Source organism: Bubalus bubalis, chromosome 15 (genome assembly GCF_019923935.1).
Source record: "Bubalus bubalis isolate 160015118507 breed Murrah chromosome 15, NDDB_SH_1, whole genome shotgun sequence".
Classification (NCBI taxonomy): Eukaryota; Metazoa; Chordata; class Mammalia; order Artiodactyla; family Bovidae; genus Bubalus; species Bubalus bubalis.
This window is the reverse complement of record NC_059171.1, coordinates 70,861,136-70,881,032: the sequence shown is the minus strand read 5'-3', so window position 1 is coordinate 70,881,032 and position 19,897 is coordinate 70,861,136. Positions and strand designations below refer to the sequence as shown.

At 40.8% G+C, this 19,897-nt stretch overlaps 1 long non-coding RNA gene across 1 annotated transcript in view; it reads left to right on the top strand.

Moving 5' to 3' along the window:
- Window positions 1–19,463, top strand: part of LOC123329509 — a 33,238-nt gene extending 13,775 nt beyond the window's left edge. Inside the window, exon 3 of the long non-coding RNA XR_006640053.1 lies at window positions 19,164–19,463. This is a non-coding gene — a long non-coding RNA (uncharacterized LOC123329509). The remainder of the gene's footprint in view (window positions 1–19,163) is intronic.
- Window positions 19,464–19,897: the final 434 nt, after the last annotated feature.

Sequence of the window (19,897 nt, the reverse complement as noted above, 5' to 3'; positions counted from 1 at the left end):
CAGCTTTCTTTAGAGTCCAACTCTCACATCCATACATGACTACTGGAAAAATCAGTAGCTTTGACCAGATGGACCTTTGTCATCAAAGTAATGTCTCTGCTTTTTAAAACACTGTCTAGGTTGGTGATAGCCTCTCTTCCAAGGAGCAAGTGTCTTTTATTTTCATGACTATAGTCATCATCAGCAGTGGTTTTGGAGCCCAAGAAAATAAAGTCTGTCACTGTTTCCATTGTTTCCCCATCTATAAGCCATGAAATGATAGGACTGGAAGCCATGGCCTTAGTTTTTTGAATGTTGAGATTTAAGCCAGCCTTTTCTCTCCTCTTTCACTTTCATAAAGAGGCGCTTTAGTTCCTTTTCACTTCCTGCCATAAAGGTGGTATCATCTGCATATCTGAGGTTATTGATATTTCTCCTTGCAATCTTGATTCCAGCTAGTGCTTCATCCAGCCTGACATTTTGCATGATGTACTCTGCATATAATTTAAATAAGCAGGGTGAAAATATGCAGCCTTGATGTACTCCTTTCCCTATTTGGAACCAGTCTGTTGTTCCCTGTTTGGTTCTAACTGTTGCTTCTTGACCTGCATACAGATTTCTCAGGAGGCAGGTAAGATGGTCCAGTATTCCCATCTGTTGAAGAATTTCCCGCAGCTTGCTGTAATCTACACAGTCAAAGGTTTTGGTGTAATCAACAAAGCAGACGTAGAGGTTTTCTGGAACTCTCTTCCTTTTTCTATGATCCAACAGATGTTGGCAATTTGATCACTGCTTCCTCTGTCTTTTCTAAATCCATCTTGAACATCTGGAAGTTCATGGTTCACATATGGTTGAATCCTGGATTGGAGAATTTTGAGCATTACTTTGCTAGCATGTGAGATGAGTGAAATTGTGCAGAAGTTTGAACATTCTTTGGCATTGCCCTTCTTTGGGATTGGAATGAAAACTGACCTTTTTCCAGTCCTGTGGCCACTGCTGAGTTTTCCAAATTTGCTGACATATTGAGTGCACTACATTCATAGCATCATCCTTTAGGATTTGAAATAGCTCAACTGGAATTCCATCACCTCCACTAGCTTTGTTCATAGTGATGTTTCCTAAGGCCCACTTGACTTTGTACTCTAGGATGTCTGGTTCTAGGTGAGTGATCACACCATCATGGTTATTTGGGTTATGAAGATCTTTTTTGTACAATTCTTCTGTTTATTCTTACCACCTCTTCTTAATATCTTCTGCTTCTGTTAGGTCCATATTTCTGTCCTTTATTGTGCTCATCTTTGCATGAAATGTTCCCTTGGTATCTCTAATTTTCTTGAAGAGATCTCTAGTCTTTCCCATTCTATTATTTTCCTCTACTTCTTTGCACTGATCACTGAGGAAGGCTTTCTGACCTCTCCTTGCTATTCTTTGGAACTCTGCCTTCAAACGGGTGTATCTTTCCTTTTCTCCTTTGCCTTTCACTTCTCTTATTTTCACAGCTATTTGTAAGGCCTCCTCAGACAACCATTTTGCCTTTTTGCATTTATTTTTCTTGGGAATGGTTTTGATCACAGCCTCCTGTATAATATCATGAACCTCCATCCATAGTTCTTCAGGCACTCTGTCTCTCAGATCTAATCCCTTGAATCTATTTGTCACTTCCACTGTATAATCATAAAGGATTTGATTTAGGTTATAGCTGAATGGTCTAGTGGTTTCCCCTACTTTCTTCAATTTAAGTCTGAATTTTGCAACAAGGAGTTCATGATCTGAGCCACAGTCAGCTCCTGGTATTGTTTATGCTGGCTGTATAGAGCTTCTCCATCCTTAGCTGTAAAGATTATAATTAATCTGATTTTGGTATTGACCATCTGGTGAGGTCCACATATAGAGTCTTCCCTTGTGTTGTTGTAAGATGGTGTTTGCTATGACCAGTGTGTTCTCTTGGCAAAACTCTGTTAGCCTTTTCCCTGCTTCATTTTGTACTTCAAGGTCAAATTTGCCTGTTACTCCAGGTATCTCTTGACTTCCTACTTTTGCATTCCAGTCCCCTATAATGAAAAGGACATCATTTTTGGGTGTTAGTTCTAGAATATCTTATAGGTCTTCATAGAACCGTTTAGCTTCAGCTTCTTCAACATTATTGGTCGGGGCATAGACTTGGATTACTGTGATAGTGAATGGTTTGCCTTGGAAACAAATAGATCATTCTGTCATTTTTGAGATTGCACCCAATTACTACATTCTGGACTATTTTGGTGACTATGAGGGCTACTCCATTTCTTCTAAGAGATTCTGGCCCACAGCAGTATATATAATGGTCATCTGAGTTAAATTCAAACATTCCAGTCCATTTTAGTTCACTGATTCCTAAAATGTCAATGTTCACTCCATCTCCTATTTGACCACTTCTAATTTACCTTGATTCGTGGATCTAACATTCAAGGTTCCTATGCAATATTTTTCTTTACAGCATCAGACTTACTTCCATCACCAGTCACACCAACATCTGGGTGTTGTTTTCTTTGGCTCCATCTTTTCCATCTTCTGGAATTATTTCTCTACTCTTCTCCAGTAGCATATTGGGCACCTGCCAACCTGGGGAGTTCATCTTTCAGTGTCATATCTTTTTGCCTTTTCATATTGTTCATGGGGTCCTCAAGGCAAAAAATACTGAAGTGGTTTGCCTTTCCCTTCTCCAATGGACCAAGTTTCATCAGAACTCTCCACCATGAACCCTGGGTGGCCCTACATGGCATGGCTCATAGTTTCATTGAGTTAGACAAGGCTGTGGTCCATGAAATCAGTTTGATTACTTTTCTGTGATTGTGATTTTCATTCTGTCTGCCCTCTGATTGATAAGGATAAGAGACTTATGGAAGCTTCCTGATGGGAGAGACTGACTGTGGGGAAAACTGGGTCTTGTTCTGATGGGGTGGAGCCATGCTCAGTAAATCTTTAATACGATTTTCTGCTGATGTGTGGGGCTGTGTTCCCTCCCTGTTGTTTGACCTGAGACCAAAGTATGGTGGAGGTAATGGAGATAATGGTGCCTCCTTCAAAAGGTCCCAGGTACGTACTGCTACATTCAGTGCCCCCAACCCTGCAGCACCACCTCCAACCTATGCCTGTGCTGGAGGCTCCTGGACACTCACAGGCACGTCTGGGTCAGTCTCTTATGGGGTCACTGCTCCATTTTGTTTTGTTTGCTCCATTTTACTACAGAACTTACACAGGACTGGGAAAACAGACTCTTGGAGGGCACAAACAAAACCTTGTGCACACCAGGACCCAGGAGAAAAGAGCAGGGACCCCACAAGAGACTGACCTAGGCATGACATTATATATATATATATATATACACATATATAAAGCATGAAGAAAAGTCACTATGTTCTAACTAGAAAATGTTTTCTTCCAGAAGACTGTGAACTTTGAGCACATTCTCTATTTGTTAAAAATGTCTATTAGCAAATGATAGGTAGGATAGCTCTAGCACCCAACTAATGCTTTTTTCTTGACAATCAGGAGATTTGAAAGGGGAGTCATGCTCTCACTGTGTTAATCTAGGTGATTTCATGTGGTCTTAGCATTCTTGTACTTCCTAAAATCATCCCAAATTCTGAGAAACTGAGGACTCTGTCCCATTTTTCATGTACTGCACTTTTATTTTTTTAAGGATAGAGTTTTTTTTCCCCAGCTTTAAGATACAACTGAAATACAACACTGTGTAAATTGAAGGTGTGCAATGTGTCTATATTGTGAAATGATCACTCAATAACACATCCTTCATCTTACATATTTACCATTTTTCGTGTGTGTGGTGAAAACCTTTAAGATGTACTCTCTCAGCGTCTTTCAGGTGTATAATTCCGTATTGTTAACTGTATTCACCTTGCTGTACATCAGATTCCAAAAACTTATTCACCTTATAACTGAAAGTTTGTACTCTTGGAGTACATTGCCAAATAACCTTTCAAAAAGATTTGGCCAATTTCCTTTTCCACTAACAGCATATGAAGATATATTTCAATAGTTTTGATCAAAAATGAGGCATTGTCAGTCTTCTAAAATGTGCATTTCTGTGACTATTGATAATGAGCTTTCTTTTCAATCTGTGGTCCTTTAGTCTTCCCTCTTGCTGTTTGTCTGCCTGCCTTTTGTGACTACTTTTGTATCCTTTGACCTTTTAAAAAATCTAACCCTATCTTTTCTTACTGATTTTAAGAGCTCTCTCTATATACTTCGGAACATTCATCTTTATGTTGTCTTATATATTGAAATATTTCCTCTTCTTTCTGCCATTTGCTTTTTAGTTCTGTTTATAGTAGTGGGAATGGTGATAGTGGTGCTGTTGGTGACTGTTTCGTGGTGATGGTGGTTTAAGTATTGATGCTAGTGTTGTGTCATTTTATCTTCCAGAAGTTTCAATTCTACCTGAATTTGCTATTATAGTTTCTGCCTTTGATGCCATTCTGGGAAAAAAGACTATTGCTACAGCAAAACTATGTATTTTTTTAAAGTGTGTGTTTTGTCCTGATGCTCTTATGATCATATGCATACCATGCACTCATGTGCATTTTATTTTTTAGTATATATTTTATTTATTTTATTGACTACATGGAACCTTCATTACTCTGTTTGGGCTTTGGTTGTGGCAAGCGGGTGCTGCTTCTCCAGTTGTGGTGTGCAGATGTGTCACTTCAGTGGTGGCTTCTCTTCTTGTGGAGCGTGGGTTCTAGAGCACATGAGCTCAGTAGTTGTGGCACACGGGCTCAGTTGCTCTGTGGCATGTGGAATCTTCCCAGACCACGGACTGAACCAGTGCTTCCTGCATCACAGGGTGGACTCTTCATGACTGGGCTGCCAGGGAAACCCCCTCACATGCATTTTAATCTTAATCTATCTGGAATTAACTTGATATGAAGTGTATTTTCAGTTCAGTTCAGTTGCTCAGTTGTGTCCGACTCTTTGCGACCCCATGAATTGCAGCACGCCAGCCCTCCCTGTCCATCACCATCTCCTGGAGTTCACTCAGATTCACGTCCATCGAGTCAGTGATGCCATCCAGCCATCTCATCCTCTGTCATCCCCTTCTCCTCCTGCCCCCAATCCCTCCCAGCATCAGTCTTTTCCAATGAGTCAACTCTTCACATGAGGTGGTCAAAGTACTGGAGTTTCAGCTTTAGCATCATTCCTTCCAAAGAACACCCAGGGCTGATCTCCTTTAGAATGGACTGGTTGGATGTGTGTTATAGAGTCAAAGAATCAGGATATCATCACTCATTGCGTGTGTGTGCTGTGCTCAGCCATGTCCGACTCTTTGTGACCCTATGGACTGTAGCTCACCAGACTCCTCTGTCCATGGTATTCTCCAGGCAAGAATACTGGAATGGGTTGCCATTTCCTCCTCCAGGGGATCTTCCTGACCTAGGGATTGAATCTGGCTCTCCTGTGCACTGGCAGGCAGATTTTTTACCACTAAGCCCCTTGGGAAGCCCCCTATCACTCATTATCTCAGATTAAAAGATGAAACTGGTGATATTGAAACTGATTAGGGAGAGCCATGCTCCTGACTTGGTGCAGGTGGTGGGTCTTATGGGGCCCTGGGGAAGTGTGGAGGTTGAACTGGTGGGTTTTAGGGAGATAAGTGGCCTGGTATCTGCATAAGGAGGGTCACTTGGGGGAAACACTGTCACTGATTGATTGGCTTGAAAAAGTAAGTTCACTGAGGAGAGTTGTTGCTGATTAATGCAACAGGTTTAAAAGCAGTTCTGGTGGTTACCTTTCCCTACTATTGTAGGAACTTTTACAATTCTCAGTGGGGATCTGTTTTTCCCTCCCCCCCGCCCAAGTGATGTGAAGGGAAGGGGAGATTTTTATTGTTTTCTGTGTATTTCTTTTTCCAATGTGGTTTCTTTGAGGTTAGGAAGTATGCTTCCTCTTCCCTTTATTCTTAGTTCTAAACAGAGTGCTAGGACGTGAAAATGTTCCATAAGTGGAATTCTGGGACCTGGGCTATCAAGCATCAGCCCAGGTGATGGCCATAAACAACCATTTAAATAATAGTGAATTTATAGATTTGAATTTTGGCATTGGGAAGATCCTTCAAAAATTACCAACAACCACGGCTTCATATTCCCAGTTACACGCTTGTTTATTATTGAGAAAGTGAAAGTGTTAGTCTCTCAGTCGTGTCTGACTCTTTGCAACCTCATGGACTGTAGCCTGACAGGCACCTCTGACAGCCTCCTCTGTCCATGGAATTCTCCAAGCAAGAATACTAGACCATCAGAATACTAGCCAGTCTCTCCCTCAGAGAATCTTTCTGACCCAGGGATTGAACCTGGTTCTCCTGCATTGCAGGTAGATTCTTTATCATCTGAGCCACCAGAGAAGCTATATTTGAAAAGGCAGGCATGAATGATGAAAGCCAGAAACATCCATAGTAATGCTTTCTATCATCAGGACACCTAGTATTATGTAGGACTTACCACAGTAATTAGTGTTAAGTCGTTACATGGGCTGCTTCACGAGAATTGCAAAATAGTCCTTTAAGGTCTAATAAGTCCCCTACATATGAATGAGTTCTGTTCTAAGAGTGCATTTTTAAGTCCAATTTATTTGTAAGTCCAACAAAGTTAGCCTAGGTATGCAACTAACACAATTAGCTATGTAGTACTGTGTATAGGTTTATAATATTTTTCACACAACAGTAAAAAGCAAAAAATAAAATATTTTTAATCTCAATACCTTGAAAAATACAGCAGTGTAGTACAACAGCTAGCATATAGGGGCTGGTGTTGAGTGAACGGGAGAAGAATTACTAGAGGCAGGATTGGAGGTGGGTGATGGTAGAGCAGAAGGATTGTCAGAAACAGGAGATGGAAGGCAAGTTGCAACCTAACTCATACTTGATGTTGATGGAATATACATTTCTGCCTTTGAAAGTTTGCAACTGGGAGGTTTATATGTAGGAAACTTACTGTATTTCCTCTTCCCTCCATTTTAAAGACAAGGGAATAGAGGTTCAGAGAAGTAATCAATGAATTACATGGGGGCTGGTGTAAGGGGTGGGTGGAACTAGAATTTATTTAGTGAGCTTACACAGTTTTTCAAAATATGCAGACTGATTTTTCAACCTGGGTTATCTCCTATTGACCTATAAGAGAGAAGGATTTAATTTTAGAGAATGCCAAGGAATTAATGCTGACTGGCACTATGTTGCATTCACAACATAATATAGCCTTCACCATAGCCCTGTGAAATGGCCTTTGTCATCATCTACCTTCTATAAACAATGGAACCAGAGATCCAGAGAAATCAAGTAGATTGCAGGGCTTCCCTGGTGGCTCAAATGGTAAAGAGTCTGCCTGCAGTGCAGGAGACTCAGGTTTGATCCCTGGGTCAGGAAGATCCCCTGGAGAAGGAAATGGCAGCCCACTCCAGTGTTCTTGTCTGGAAAATCCCACAGACAGAAGAGCCTGGTGGGCTACACCCCATGGGGTTGCAAAGAGTTGGACATGACTGAGCAACTAACATATATAACTGACTTCACTCTGTATGACAGACTCTTTCTTTTCAGAAATGTAAGCTGCATTCTGAATTTGGCTAATTCAGCAAGTTTTATTACTAATCTGAAATCCATTTCTGTGCAACCCAATCCCTCATGTTGTTGCTTTGATTCCTATAAAGAGAGTGATGGCTTTTCCGATTCAATTTTGTATTATTTTCTGACTCATTCATGGTCTTAGGGGTAATTAATCACTGGATGTCAAAATAGAAGGAAGGCATGATGAGTCTTCTTGAGCAGACTAAGCTAAGGCCGATGGGAACAATGCCATTTAAGAGAGCTCTTCCCATGAGAAGCAGTCAAGAGCCTTGTGACTCTGGGAGTTTTCCACATTCTCATTTCAGTCCTCTAATCTCCAATTGACTCTTGATGACCACAGAGCTTATTCCAATAAATGTAGCATTTTGCCAGATGGCATGCTGCAATCAAGACAATGACACTAAAAAGTCATTTAGTACAATAATATCATGGTGCTCACTAATTTCAGCTAGGAAGTTTTTACTAAGGAACACAAGCAGGGATTTCAATCACTCTTTTAGCAAAATTAAGTCTTACTCTCTTGAGGTCTTTTAGAAGAATGGTGGTAGTTAAGGTCAAGAGGACAGAAAGTGAAAATGTAATTAGTGGTAAGCATAGGCTATCTATCTCAGAGTGATTACAGGTGGCTTTTGTTCTCTCCATTGAGACTCTATCACCTAGAATGAGCAAATGAAGAAGTGTTTGCCAAATGAAAGAATGAATTAGGCTGAGGTGGTCTGGGTCCTTTTCCTGGATCAGTAAGGTCTCTTCACCTTTGTAGGTACTCGGCATTTTCACTGTGAAAAAGAAGAGGATGGTTAACACGTGTTCAATATTCATTAAGTGCTACTGTTTTTTTCACTGCACATATTGCAGGGAGAAGGAAGCAAGGATGAAAAGACCAGATTTCTGTACTCACAGGCCTCAGAGTTCAGTCAGGACAGGCATGTAAACAAGTAAGTCAGTATAGTAATTCCTTTGGTAATCATATAGACAAGAGGCAGGGTACAGGGCATACCTCACTGCCTGAGAACTAGGTCAGAGGGCCTTCTTGCAGGAGGTGACATTTAAGTTAACTATTATAAGAAGAATTGAAATGCAGCAGTTCTTCAAGCCAAGGACAGGCACTAGAAATAAGGAGAAGAATTGGGAGAATGTTTAAAGAAACAAAAAGAATATAAATATGGTTTTGGTGAAGAGAGAAGAGCTTCACAGAAAGTCAGTAAAAGATGCCGTGTATCTTGGGACTTCTGGTGGTCTAATGGTTAAGACTCTGTGCTTCCACTGCAAGCAGGCATGAGTTTGATTCCTGGTCAGGGAACTAAGATCCCACATACTGCGGTGTGACCAAAAAAAAATTTTTTTTAAAGTCGTATTTCTTTAACATTCATATTTATTGAATGCCAATGTATGTGAGTCATTCTGTTAAGTACTGAGGATGTTGAAAATTAAAGAGATCTATGTGGAGAAGGAAATGGCAACCCATTCCAGTATTCTTGCCTGGAGAATCCCAGGGACAGAGGAGCCTGGTGGGCTGCTGTTCATAGGGTCACACAGAGTCGGACATGACTGAAGCGACTAAGCATGCATGCGTGCATTGGGGAAGGAAATGGCAACCCATTCCAGTGTTCCTGCCTGGAGAATCCCAGGGACAGAGGAGCCTGGTGGGCTGCCGTCTATGGGGTCGCACATATTCGGGGCATGATTGAAGCAACTTAGCAGCAGCAGCAGCAGCAGCAAGTGGTCTCTGCAATTATAAAGATTCCTATAGATTCCAGGAGGGAGGACAGCAAATTAAATAATTAATTCCAATTGATTGTGGTTGTGGACTATGGTGGAGAGGTATAGGGCACTTAGGTTACATGTAGCCTAAAGAGGAAAGGGTTAGAAAAGGTAAAAAAGCTAGGACTCAAAAGATGATTAGGAACAAGCCGAGCAGAAGGGACAGCATAAAGTGAGAGAAAACACTCAAGAACGTTCAAGAAACTGGAAGAGTGATCAACTAGATCTTAGAATTGAAAGCAGGATGTGGGGACTTCCGTGGTGGTCCAGTGGTTAAGAATCTGCCTTCCAATGCAGGGGACATGGGTTTGATCCCTCATCAGGAAGCTAGGATCCTGCCTGCCTCTGGGCAGCTCAACCTGGGCATTAAACCTACAACAGTCTATACATCACAACAAAGAGCCTGCATACCACAATGAAGACACAGTGCAGCCAAAAAGGGGGAAAAAAATGATTGCTTAAAAAAATCAGGATGTGTGAAAGCGAAGCTGAGGAGATACGATGGTCAGATCAAGAAAGGTATTCCTAGCTATGCATTAAGTGACAGAGAACTTTACCACAAAGAGCTCTAGATGTCAAGGAAGCTATTTGAGGGCAGTGAGCAGGAAAAGGCAAAAATTGTGCCTTCGTATTTCAGAGTGGCTGAAGATTTATATCCAGCTTCAAAGAAGAGGTTGCAGGGTGCAGATTCTGGTCTTGGAGGGTCTGGCACCCTAGTGTCACTACCCACATTGCAGCCGATGTCGAGCCTCCTGCTTTCACAGTGCTGTCACGTTCAGGATCTAAGGGAGAGTGTCAGGATCCCACTGGGCCAACAAAGAGGCTGCGTCTCTGGCTGGTTCAGATGCCGAGGTTAATGAGGTGCTGTGTTGGTTTTGTAGCTGAAGCAGCCCCAGACCTCTGGCCTTCTGCTGTGGTGTGCTGCCTTTTTCACCGCATTTACCGTGTGGGTTTTCAGAAGCCCAGGCAAAGCCAAGAATTTCCATGAAAAACTGATTCCTTTTGTCTATTTCAGTCCTCAGGATGACACAGTCCTCATCCCTGACTGCCCAGGTAGCTCTTAATAATGCATTCACCATGTTACCAACTACAGCAATTTTTGGATGAGAATCCTGCCTACATGGGGGCTCAGATGGTAAAGAATCTGCCTGCAATGCTGGAGACCTGGGTTCAGTCCCTTGGTTAGGAAGATCCCCGGGAGAAGGGAATGGCAATCCATGCCAATATTCTTGCCTGGAGAATTCCATGGACAGAGGAATCTGGCGGACTATTGCCCATGGGGTTGCAAAGAGTCAGACAGGATTGAGTGACTAACACTTTGACTTTCCTGCCTCCATGGTGTGATATAAAGAGACTCTGAAAAGACACTACTGTCTTTAGCAGTATTCCCAAATTTCCCTTCCATAATTACAAAGCCTTTCACCTTGACTTCTTTATTTGTTTGGATGAAAAAAGCAACATCTTCAAGACAAGTCAAATCTCAGCTTTTAGAAAAATCTTTTTAAAGAAAATTTATTTTTTAGCCTCACTGCATGACATGTGGGATCTTAGTTCTCCCCCGAGGATCAAACCTGTGCTCCCTGAATTGCCAGTGTGGAATCTTAACCACTGGGCTTCCAGGGAAGTCCCCCAGATCTCATCTTTTATCACCTACTATCCAAGCTGGGGGTGCTTGTTCTATACACAGCAGGAGCTAGATGATCCAAGACTTGCCAACAATAACAAGTCCTCCTATTGATAAATAGGAGGACTGGAAAGGACCCTAGGTATCTTGTTAGTTTTCCCCACTTGATGGATAGAGAAATCGAAAGAACAGGACAAGTCTAAGGAGACATTGGTTATGGGAACCTGGGTAATGACTATACTCCTGGTGGCCTGTCCCCGAGGCCTGATTATCCCTAATACTTTGCTAAAGTTATAGCACAGCAAGCACCCAATATGTTCCAGGCACTGTCCGAGATGTTTAGATATATTAAATACTCAACACAATAAAGGAGGTACTATTATTGTTTTACACACGAGGCACAAAAACATTAAGTGAATTTCTGAAATCTACAGAGTTAGCCAAGGTCAGAACTGGGAGATGACCCTGAGCATGCCAGGCTCTTAACCATTATAGCACACTACCTTTGAGGAGAAGCCTGATAGCTGTGTTGAGGTAGAAGAGACACAGAGGGTCTGAGAGCAGCAAAAAGGAAGGGGGTGTCCAAAATATAATCTAGGCTGACTTTGATTTTGTAAAATGGCACTCTTCTGAGTGACTGTGAGCATTCTGATTCTCAATCTTCCCCTGCTTGTGTCTTGGAGAAAGAGTACAGTTCACAAATTGACCACAGGACTAAGCACAGCCAGATGAGTGCCATGGGTGCTGAAAGAGACTTACAGCATGGTTAGGCAATATTACTAGAGATGGAGTGTACAGATTAAGGGAGGTGATAATTCTAATCATTTTCTCAGACACAGCCTATGTTAGAGGTGTTGTTGTGTAGATGGATTGTTTTAAAGTGTGCATTGGTCGAGGGTGCATTCCACTTTGGGAAGCAAAAGCAAGATGGGAAAAGGATCTGATATTTATCACCAGCCAGGAATGGTGGAGGAATTGTCTGTGCTTAACATGGGGAGAAGTGTGAGGCTCATTATCCATCCTCGAAGAACAGATGTACAAAAAAATAAATGCTTCCTCACTTTCTCACACCATTAATTGGAACTCTTACACAAGATAGAATGGGATGAATCATAGAAAATCAAATAGTAAGGTTCAGTGTCTATGTATTCAGCAAAAGTCAGATAAAAGTCTCCCCAAGAGTTATTTTAAGGGTGGGAGGTGGTGAGATGGAGGAGATAAACTTAGGCTAACATGATCACTGAATTTCCTTGAAATTTTCAAATTTGGGAAATCTTTTGCAAATGTGATGTATTAATATTCAAAATTGTTTCCCAGCTATTGAATATATATTGTTGTAAACCAAAAATGCCTAATAAAAAAGACCTTTGCTTTCCAGGATGGAAAGCATGATGCCTAGCTTCAAATGATTCAGTTAATTAACCACCACTAACTCCTAGACATAAGACAGCTTCTCCAGATGATTGGGTTTCACTTTTGTGGGTGGCAGAAAAAAAAAAAAAACTAGCATAAAGCAAAATACATGTGGTGGCAACTAATGGAATTGCTTTTTTTTTTTTTTTTGCTGCACTAGTGTCTTGGGAGTGGAAGTATCTCTTGTCTATTCTGGTGAATAGAAGCAGACATGAGTTATTATTATGGTCTCTGCCTCGTAATTTCTGTGTCACCAAGATGTGCTCTGTTTATTACTGCACTTAAAAAGCTTTGGAATATTAGCCACATAAAGTCGCTCTCCATGGATTTGATTACCACACTCTTCAGTTATTCCAGGAAACTGAAACTGTAGAATCACATTTCTGGGGAGAACCAGTTCTCAGCCTGGTTTCTTCCTGGTTGTGCCGTCCATGGAGAAAGTTTTGTGATTCATTAGTAAAGCAGGAATAATCCCCCGAATCTCCTGGTCTCTTCCTGTGTCTCCATACACATTTGAGGAATTGAGACCTAGGGAACAGAGGGGACTAGCTTAAAATCATAGAAGATAGTCAAGATTTGGACTTCTGATCTCATTTATTCCTAGATTGGGCTTCCCTGGTAGCTCAGCTGGTAAAGAATCTACCTGCAATGCAGGAGACCCCCGTTTGATTCCTGGGTCAGGGACATCCCCTGGAGAAGGGATAGGCTACCCACTCCAGTATTCTTGGGCTGCCCTGGGGGCTCAGACAGTAAAGGATCCGCCTGCAATGCAGGAGACATGGGTTCGATCCCTGGGTTGGGAAGATCCCATGGAGGAGGGAACAGCTACCCACTCCAGTATTCCTGCCTGGAGAATTCTGTGGACAGAGGATCTGGTGGGCTACAGTCCATGGGGTCACAATGAGCTGGACATGACTGAGAGACTTTCGGTTAAGTTCATTTCTAGATCAGTGGGATCCAGCTGGCCTCCTGTGGAAGTCCTAAACATGTATAAGATGGGTGAAGGGAATAGGTTCAGTTCACCTGATGTGCCAGTCTTCTGAAGTCTGGAGGCCCCCAGTTTCCCTAGGGTGGAGACAGTGAAGGTACCTCGGGGATTTAAAAAGGAAAGTCAGGGTAAGAATGGTTCTAATTCTATCAAAGTTCTTTGAGGATGGTCTGGCTTATCCATCAGTAAGAAGGACAAATAGAAGGTGTTTCCAAAATAAGTACATTGAACCTTAGTTCCCTCAGTGGAAGAATGGGCCTGGCCTCACGGACTGTTGTTAGGGTAAAGAGACCAGATGTGTAGAGCACCCAGCACTGCTCCCAGTATGGGGCGGGCGGTGGGGGGAGCTTAATATCCTGCCTTTTTCCTGTCTTACTTAAAGATGTGGAGTCATTCCTCCAAGGATTGGTTGTGGTACTCTGTTTTCTGCACATTGGTGGGGATGGAGTTAGGGGCAGGTTTTTTTTTTTGAAAGATGGGGAACAGTCCCTGATTCTAACCTCTTCACTAAGATTTTTAAAAAGCTCTTGGAAGTCAGGGGTCAAATGAAATCCCCAATTTCCCTTATAGCAGCTCTGCACAGCACTGAAATCAAAGACAATATCCTAACCAAGGTCCAGTGGCCTTGGTGTCCAGAGCTGTGATTCCCTTTCTCATCTTGCTTCTCTTTCTCTACTATTTTGCTGCATGAAGTGAGGATAAAAAGTCATCTCTACACTCCCTACCTGGACCTGGGCTTAATTAGTATTAGTGGAATCGTTCATTATAGTTAAAATTCTCCCAATTATTTGTTTTATTTATCCTATCTGCTAAATTATTCAACAATTAAATGTTGGCACCCAAAGCTGGCAGTGCTCTGCCAAATTAATACACTGATGTACTACTGGTTGGCTTCCCTGATAGCTCAGCTGGTAAAGAATAAGCCTGCAATGCAGGATACCCTGGTTCGATCCCTGGGTTGGGAGGATCTGCTGGAGAAGGGATAGGCTACTCCACTCCAGTATTCTGACCTGGAGAATTCCATGGACTGTATAGTCCATGGGGTCACAAACAGTTGGACACGACTGAGCGGCTTTCACTTCACTTCACTACTGGTTGGTGTGTGATTGGTAATTGTCTTGTGATTGCAATTGGCAATATGCATCAAGAACCCCAGTAATAAAGATTGTGTCCTCTGATCTAGTAATGTCACTCCTGAGAATTTATCCTAAAGAAAGAAGCCAATTGCAATAAAAAGGGCATATTAATAGAGATTATTCTTTATAAATTTATATATGATGACAAAAACATTGAAACACTTAAATGGTACAATTCAGTAAGTTATGATTTCTCCATTCAATACAGTGTTATGAATAATTAAACATAATAATTATAAAGATAATGGTAAAACATTTACAAAATGATGTTAAAATGAAATATCAAATATACTATGGTAATTAAATAAATATGTATTTGTATGAATAAGAATAGTAGAATCATATGGACAATAAAAATTACATTTTAGGTTATAGAATTTTTCTAGTTTCAAATCAAGTATATACTCATTGCTTTTATCCAAAGTAAATATATTTTTAAAAAAGAAATGGGCCATAAATTAATAAGAAAATATTGTTTACTAAAAACACATTTTATGTACTTTTTGAAGTTTTCTGATTTCTTTTGGAAAAAAGTCTTCTTTCTATTGACAAGTGAAAGTGAAGAGGTACTTTTACTGTTCATTACATGGGAGATAAAATTTTATTTATTTTAGTTTTCTCTATGCCTTTCTCTATACTTTCTATTCAATCAAAAATATTCTTTCCCCAAACTTCACTTCTAATTACTCATCCTTTATTATTTTCTTCAAATGCCTGTGCTCCAAGAAGCATTCTAAAGCCCTTCTCAGTTAATATTCCACTGATTTATTCACAGTAGATAAAAATTAAAAAAAAAAAAAAACAAAAAACCTTGAACACTCATCTATTCATCCATCCAATCAGCAGAGAGACTAGGCTTCCCTAATTTCTCAATGGTCGTTTGGAATTTAAGGCATTCATTTGAGACCAAGTCTGTTTTTTCAAAGGCACTGACAAAAAGAAAATGACAGACATCTGTTTTTTCTTTATATATTTTTCTCTTTTTGAAATAATAATTTGCTTTGGCCACAGTTCTCATGGAGCATTTGTCTAATTAGACTATATTTCTCATAATACCTTAAGCTAATGGCTAAATGAGATGCCTTTTCTGCACTAGAGTTGAGCTTTAGCATTTTTCCAATATCTGGTGAAAATATCCATTCACATAAACAGAAACTCCATAATAGCTACATGTGGAAGTTCTGAGGTAATGTCTCCTTTCTCAAAAAAGCTTCAATTTGGAATTTTCCAGAGTGACCCATGAAGCAGTCTGAAATTCTCCATTCCCATTGGGTCAGATGAACTTAGTGAGAGCAGACAGGGGAGATGTTGAATGACTGCCATGTTCCAGTCGGTGCAAGGTTTCTAGTCCCTGGATCACAAAAGGATTCCTAGCACAGATGGAAAGGAAAACAGCCAGTGCCCTAGAATTAGTAGGTGGGGAAGAAAAAAGTGGAATAGCATTTCTGGAGTGTCTGCAAGGTGCCAGTTCTATACACGTGGCTTTTAATATCACATTTCATTCTCAAAAGAACTAGGTGGTTTCTCATGGACTATTAATCCATTTTATTGGGGAGCCCTGGGATCAGGAAGGGCACTTATCCAGGGAGGGTTAACCTGCAGGATATAAGCAAACCATAATGTGTCCTGTCCTGAAAACATGGCCATCTCCCATCAGTGGTCTTCTCTTTGGAATTTGAAATAGGCAGCATGGAGGGGATCAGATAGATAGCAGGAACAACTAAAGTTTTGAAAATGTTGGGTAGAGAGACACCATGAAATAGAATCAGGTTGGAGATATATTGGAGTAGAGGATAGGGTGTGGGTCCAGAATTAATGAAAGAGTGCGATGTTATAAAAAAGTTGATGCCTTGAGATGATGAGTATAAGCTTTGAGTGTAAGACTGTAAGTTTTGAGATGGAATAGATGTAAAAGGATTGCAACACAGATATTTTACTGAAACAGTAAGACTGTCTCCATGGCAAGCTGAGATGTCCTGAGGTCAGTCATGTCTTACTTTTGTTATAACCCCACAGCTAAATGCAGTTCATCTTTATCCAGTACAACTTGATTAACACTTATGTATTGTCAATGCACTTGCTTTCTAATCCCATTCTCTATTGGAACATCTTTTGCCTAACTTTGGTTGTTATCTAATTTTTGTATTCTTATGTAGTTCATTATGAGATTATGCCTCAAACCCACAGTTGTATTAGAAGATCTACAGTGATAGAGGTATCTCTGTTTGCCTCTTTTGACAAATTCCAATGTCTTCCTTAAATGTCAATATTAGCCAATTGACACAACAATACATTAAAAATATTGATTTACAAGTAGGCCTTCTAATATTTATATTAGAACAGGATCTTTAGTAGACCACAGGACCCTTTATCCATCTGTACCTAATTCTCTACCTCCACTGGCTCTTCCCTAAAGATGTTATCCATATATAGTATTTGGGGAATTTTTTCTTCCTTTTTCATCTCCATTGTGATTTGTTTTTATCTTTTATGTTACATACATTTTCTCTGGACACAGTCATGGGCAATTACATTCACTTCCATTCTCAGCACTAATATTACAAAGAGTGAGTGAAGTTGCTCAGTTGTGTCTGACTCTTTTTGATCGCATGGACTGTAGCCTACCAGGCTTCTCCATCCATGGAATTTTCCAGGCAAGAATACTGGAGTGGGTTGCCATTTCCTTCTCCAGGGGATCTTCCCAATCCAGGGATCGAACCTGGGTCTCCCACATTGCAGGCAGACGCTTTACAGTCTGAACCACTTGGGAAGCCCTCAGTATTACAAAAAGACCTCTAAACACATTGCATCATTCCATAAAATAATAGGTCATTTGTCAGGCAGATGTAAAATGTTGGTTCTTAGGAATCAATTTTGTCCAGGGGATCTTACCAACCCGGGGATTGAACCCAGGTCATTGCTGTTGCTGCTGCTAAGTCGCTTTAGTTGTGTCCAACTCTGCGCAACCCCACAGATGGCAGCCCACCAGGCTCCACCGTCCCTGGGATTCTCCAGGCAAGAACACTGGAGTGGGTTGCCATTTCCTTCTCCAATGCATGAAAGTGAAAAGTGAAAGTGAAGTCGCTTAGTTGTGTCTGACTCTTTGCATTGCAGGCAGATTCTTTACCAGCTGAGCCATAAGGGAAGCCCCAAAATACTGGAGTGGGTAGGCTATCCCTTTTCTAGTGGATCTTTCTGACCCAGAAATCAAACCTGGGTCTCCTGCATTGCAGGTGAATTTTTTACCAACTGAGCTATCAGGGAAGCCCTAAGAATTGGACTATAAAGAAAGCTGAGTGCTAAAGAATTGATGCTTTTCAACTGTGGTGTTGGAGAAGACTCTTGAGAGTCATTGGACTGCAAGGAGATCCAACCAGTCAATCCTAAAGGAAATTAGTGCTAATATTTATTGGAAGGAATGATACTGAGGCTGAAACTCCAATACTTTGGCCACCTGATGTGAAGAACTGACTCACTGGAAAAGACCCTGATGTTGGGAAAGATTGAAGCCAGGAGAAGAAGGGGACGACAGAGGATAGTATCACTGACTCGATGGACATGAGTTTGAGAAAAGTCTGGGAGTCAGTGATGGACAGGGAAGCCTGGCGTGCTGTGGTCCAGGGGGTTGCAAAGAGTCAGACACAACTGAGTGACTGAACTGAAGGAATCAATACCTACAACAGTGATTTTAAGCATAATGGGTGCTTTTATTATTTGACATGTATCTTCTAAAAGTGGTTTACCTTTAGACAAGTACCATGCTCTACTCTTTCAGTTTCACAGTCCAGCAGTATTCTTAGGACAAAATGACGTGTTAGAAGAGCCGTGAGAAGCTCTCACATGGCTGAGTCAATCGACAAGAAAATGCACATTTAGATTTTTGTGGTGTTTTGACCACAGTTTGGGAGTGTGAGGACTTTTCTGGTAGCCATTTCTTCTGTAAGTTCCTGAAGAACTTGGTTTTGCCTGTGCCATGGAATGCCACTTCTCGCTTCTGCTTGATCTCATTGTTTCCAGCTCATACAGTCACATGGCTCTTGGGCACATCCAGTAAAAAGCCAACCACAAAAACGAGCAGTTGCTGTTTATAAAATCCACACATTGTTATATAATCCAGATGACAGCACAAGTGTGAAATGCTGTTAATATTCAGCTTTAACCACAGTTTTAGCACTTGTAGACAGCAAATGTGCTGCTGGGGTGTCCAGTTTTATGTTAGGAAAAGTCCTGGTAGAAATGGAAACTTTATGAGCTGGGTCTATTACACTGAAATTTTATTGTGTCTGTTACTTGCTGAGGTACCAAGGGGCAGTGAATTAGATGCATATGAAGAAGCAGAGTGAGTTTTCCACTAAGTCTTTGGTTGGTTCTGCCATCATTCAGTGCTCTGAGGTATGTAGCTTTGTGCTTTTTTGTGGCAGAGTTGTAGCTTCAAAATACGAAGCTGAACATGTCTGGTATTGGGTCGTTTATAGAACTAAACTTTGTCTCTCCAGGAACATATCATCATACTTAGGAAAGCCATTTAAATATGGCAGGAAAAGCAACCAGAAGAAGGCATAAAGCAGTAAAATAACTATAAATCCTTTGCTTTTGTTTGCTTCTGAAGTCTCATAATATAAATACTTATATCTCTGTATTTATCCATAGGTTATATCTTTTTATCAGAGACAAAAGCTTTTGAATCCAAGTAATGGGACATTTGACTGATAGTGGATATCGCCTGTAACAAGAAACTGGAAGACAGTGCTAGCTGAATGGTTCCATTATGCTGAGGTTCAATTATGATTTACTTGACTTTTCTCAAATGGGCTCAGGTGGATACTGTAGCTCCAGACATCATTTTTGTATTTAAGATGGTGGGAAGAAATGATTATGACTTTGTTTTTGAAATCAGGAAAACAAAAGTCTTTTTTTTTTTTTCAAACCCCCAGAAAACTTCTTACATTTCACGAGCTAAAATTTGAACCACAGCTATATTGGTGGCAGGAAAAGTAGAGCATAAGATGATAATGATTGGCTACTAATCAATAACAATTAATCACCCAGGAATGAGTACATCATAAATCAGAACAAAATCTAGGTTATTTGGGCAAAAAGGTGTTCTGGGAACAGAGGAGACACGGGACAGTGTTTGCCAAAATACCCTGCAGGTCCAGTTCAAGTCTTTTCCTCTAATCCCGTTGGTTTCCCTCAATCTCTGCTTCTCCTTCTTGCTCTTGCTTATCTGACATAGCCAATCAATTTCTCAGTGAATCTGGAAGTGGAGTCCAAGCCATAAAGTTGATACTGAATTATTAATAAAAATTATGCATATTTAAGGATGAGAAAGGAAGGCAATAAAATGAAGTGAATTTCAGAGCAGGGGCTTTGGAGGTAGGAAG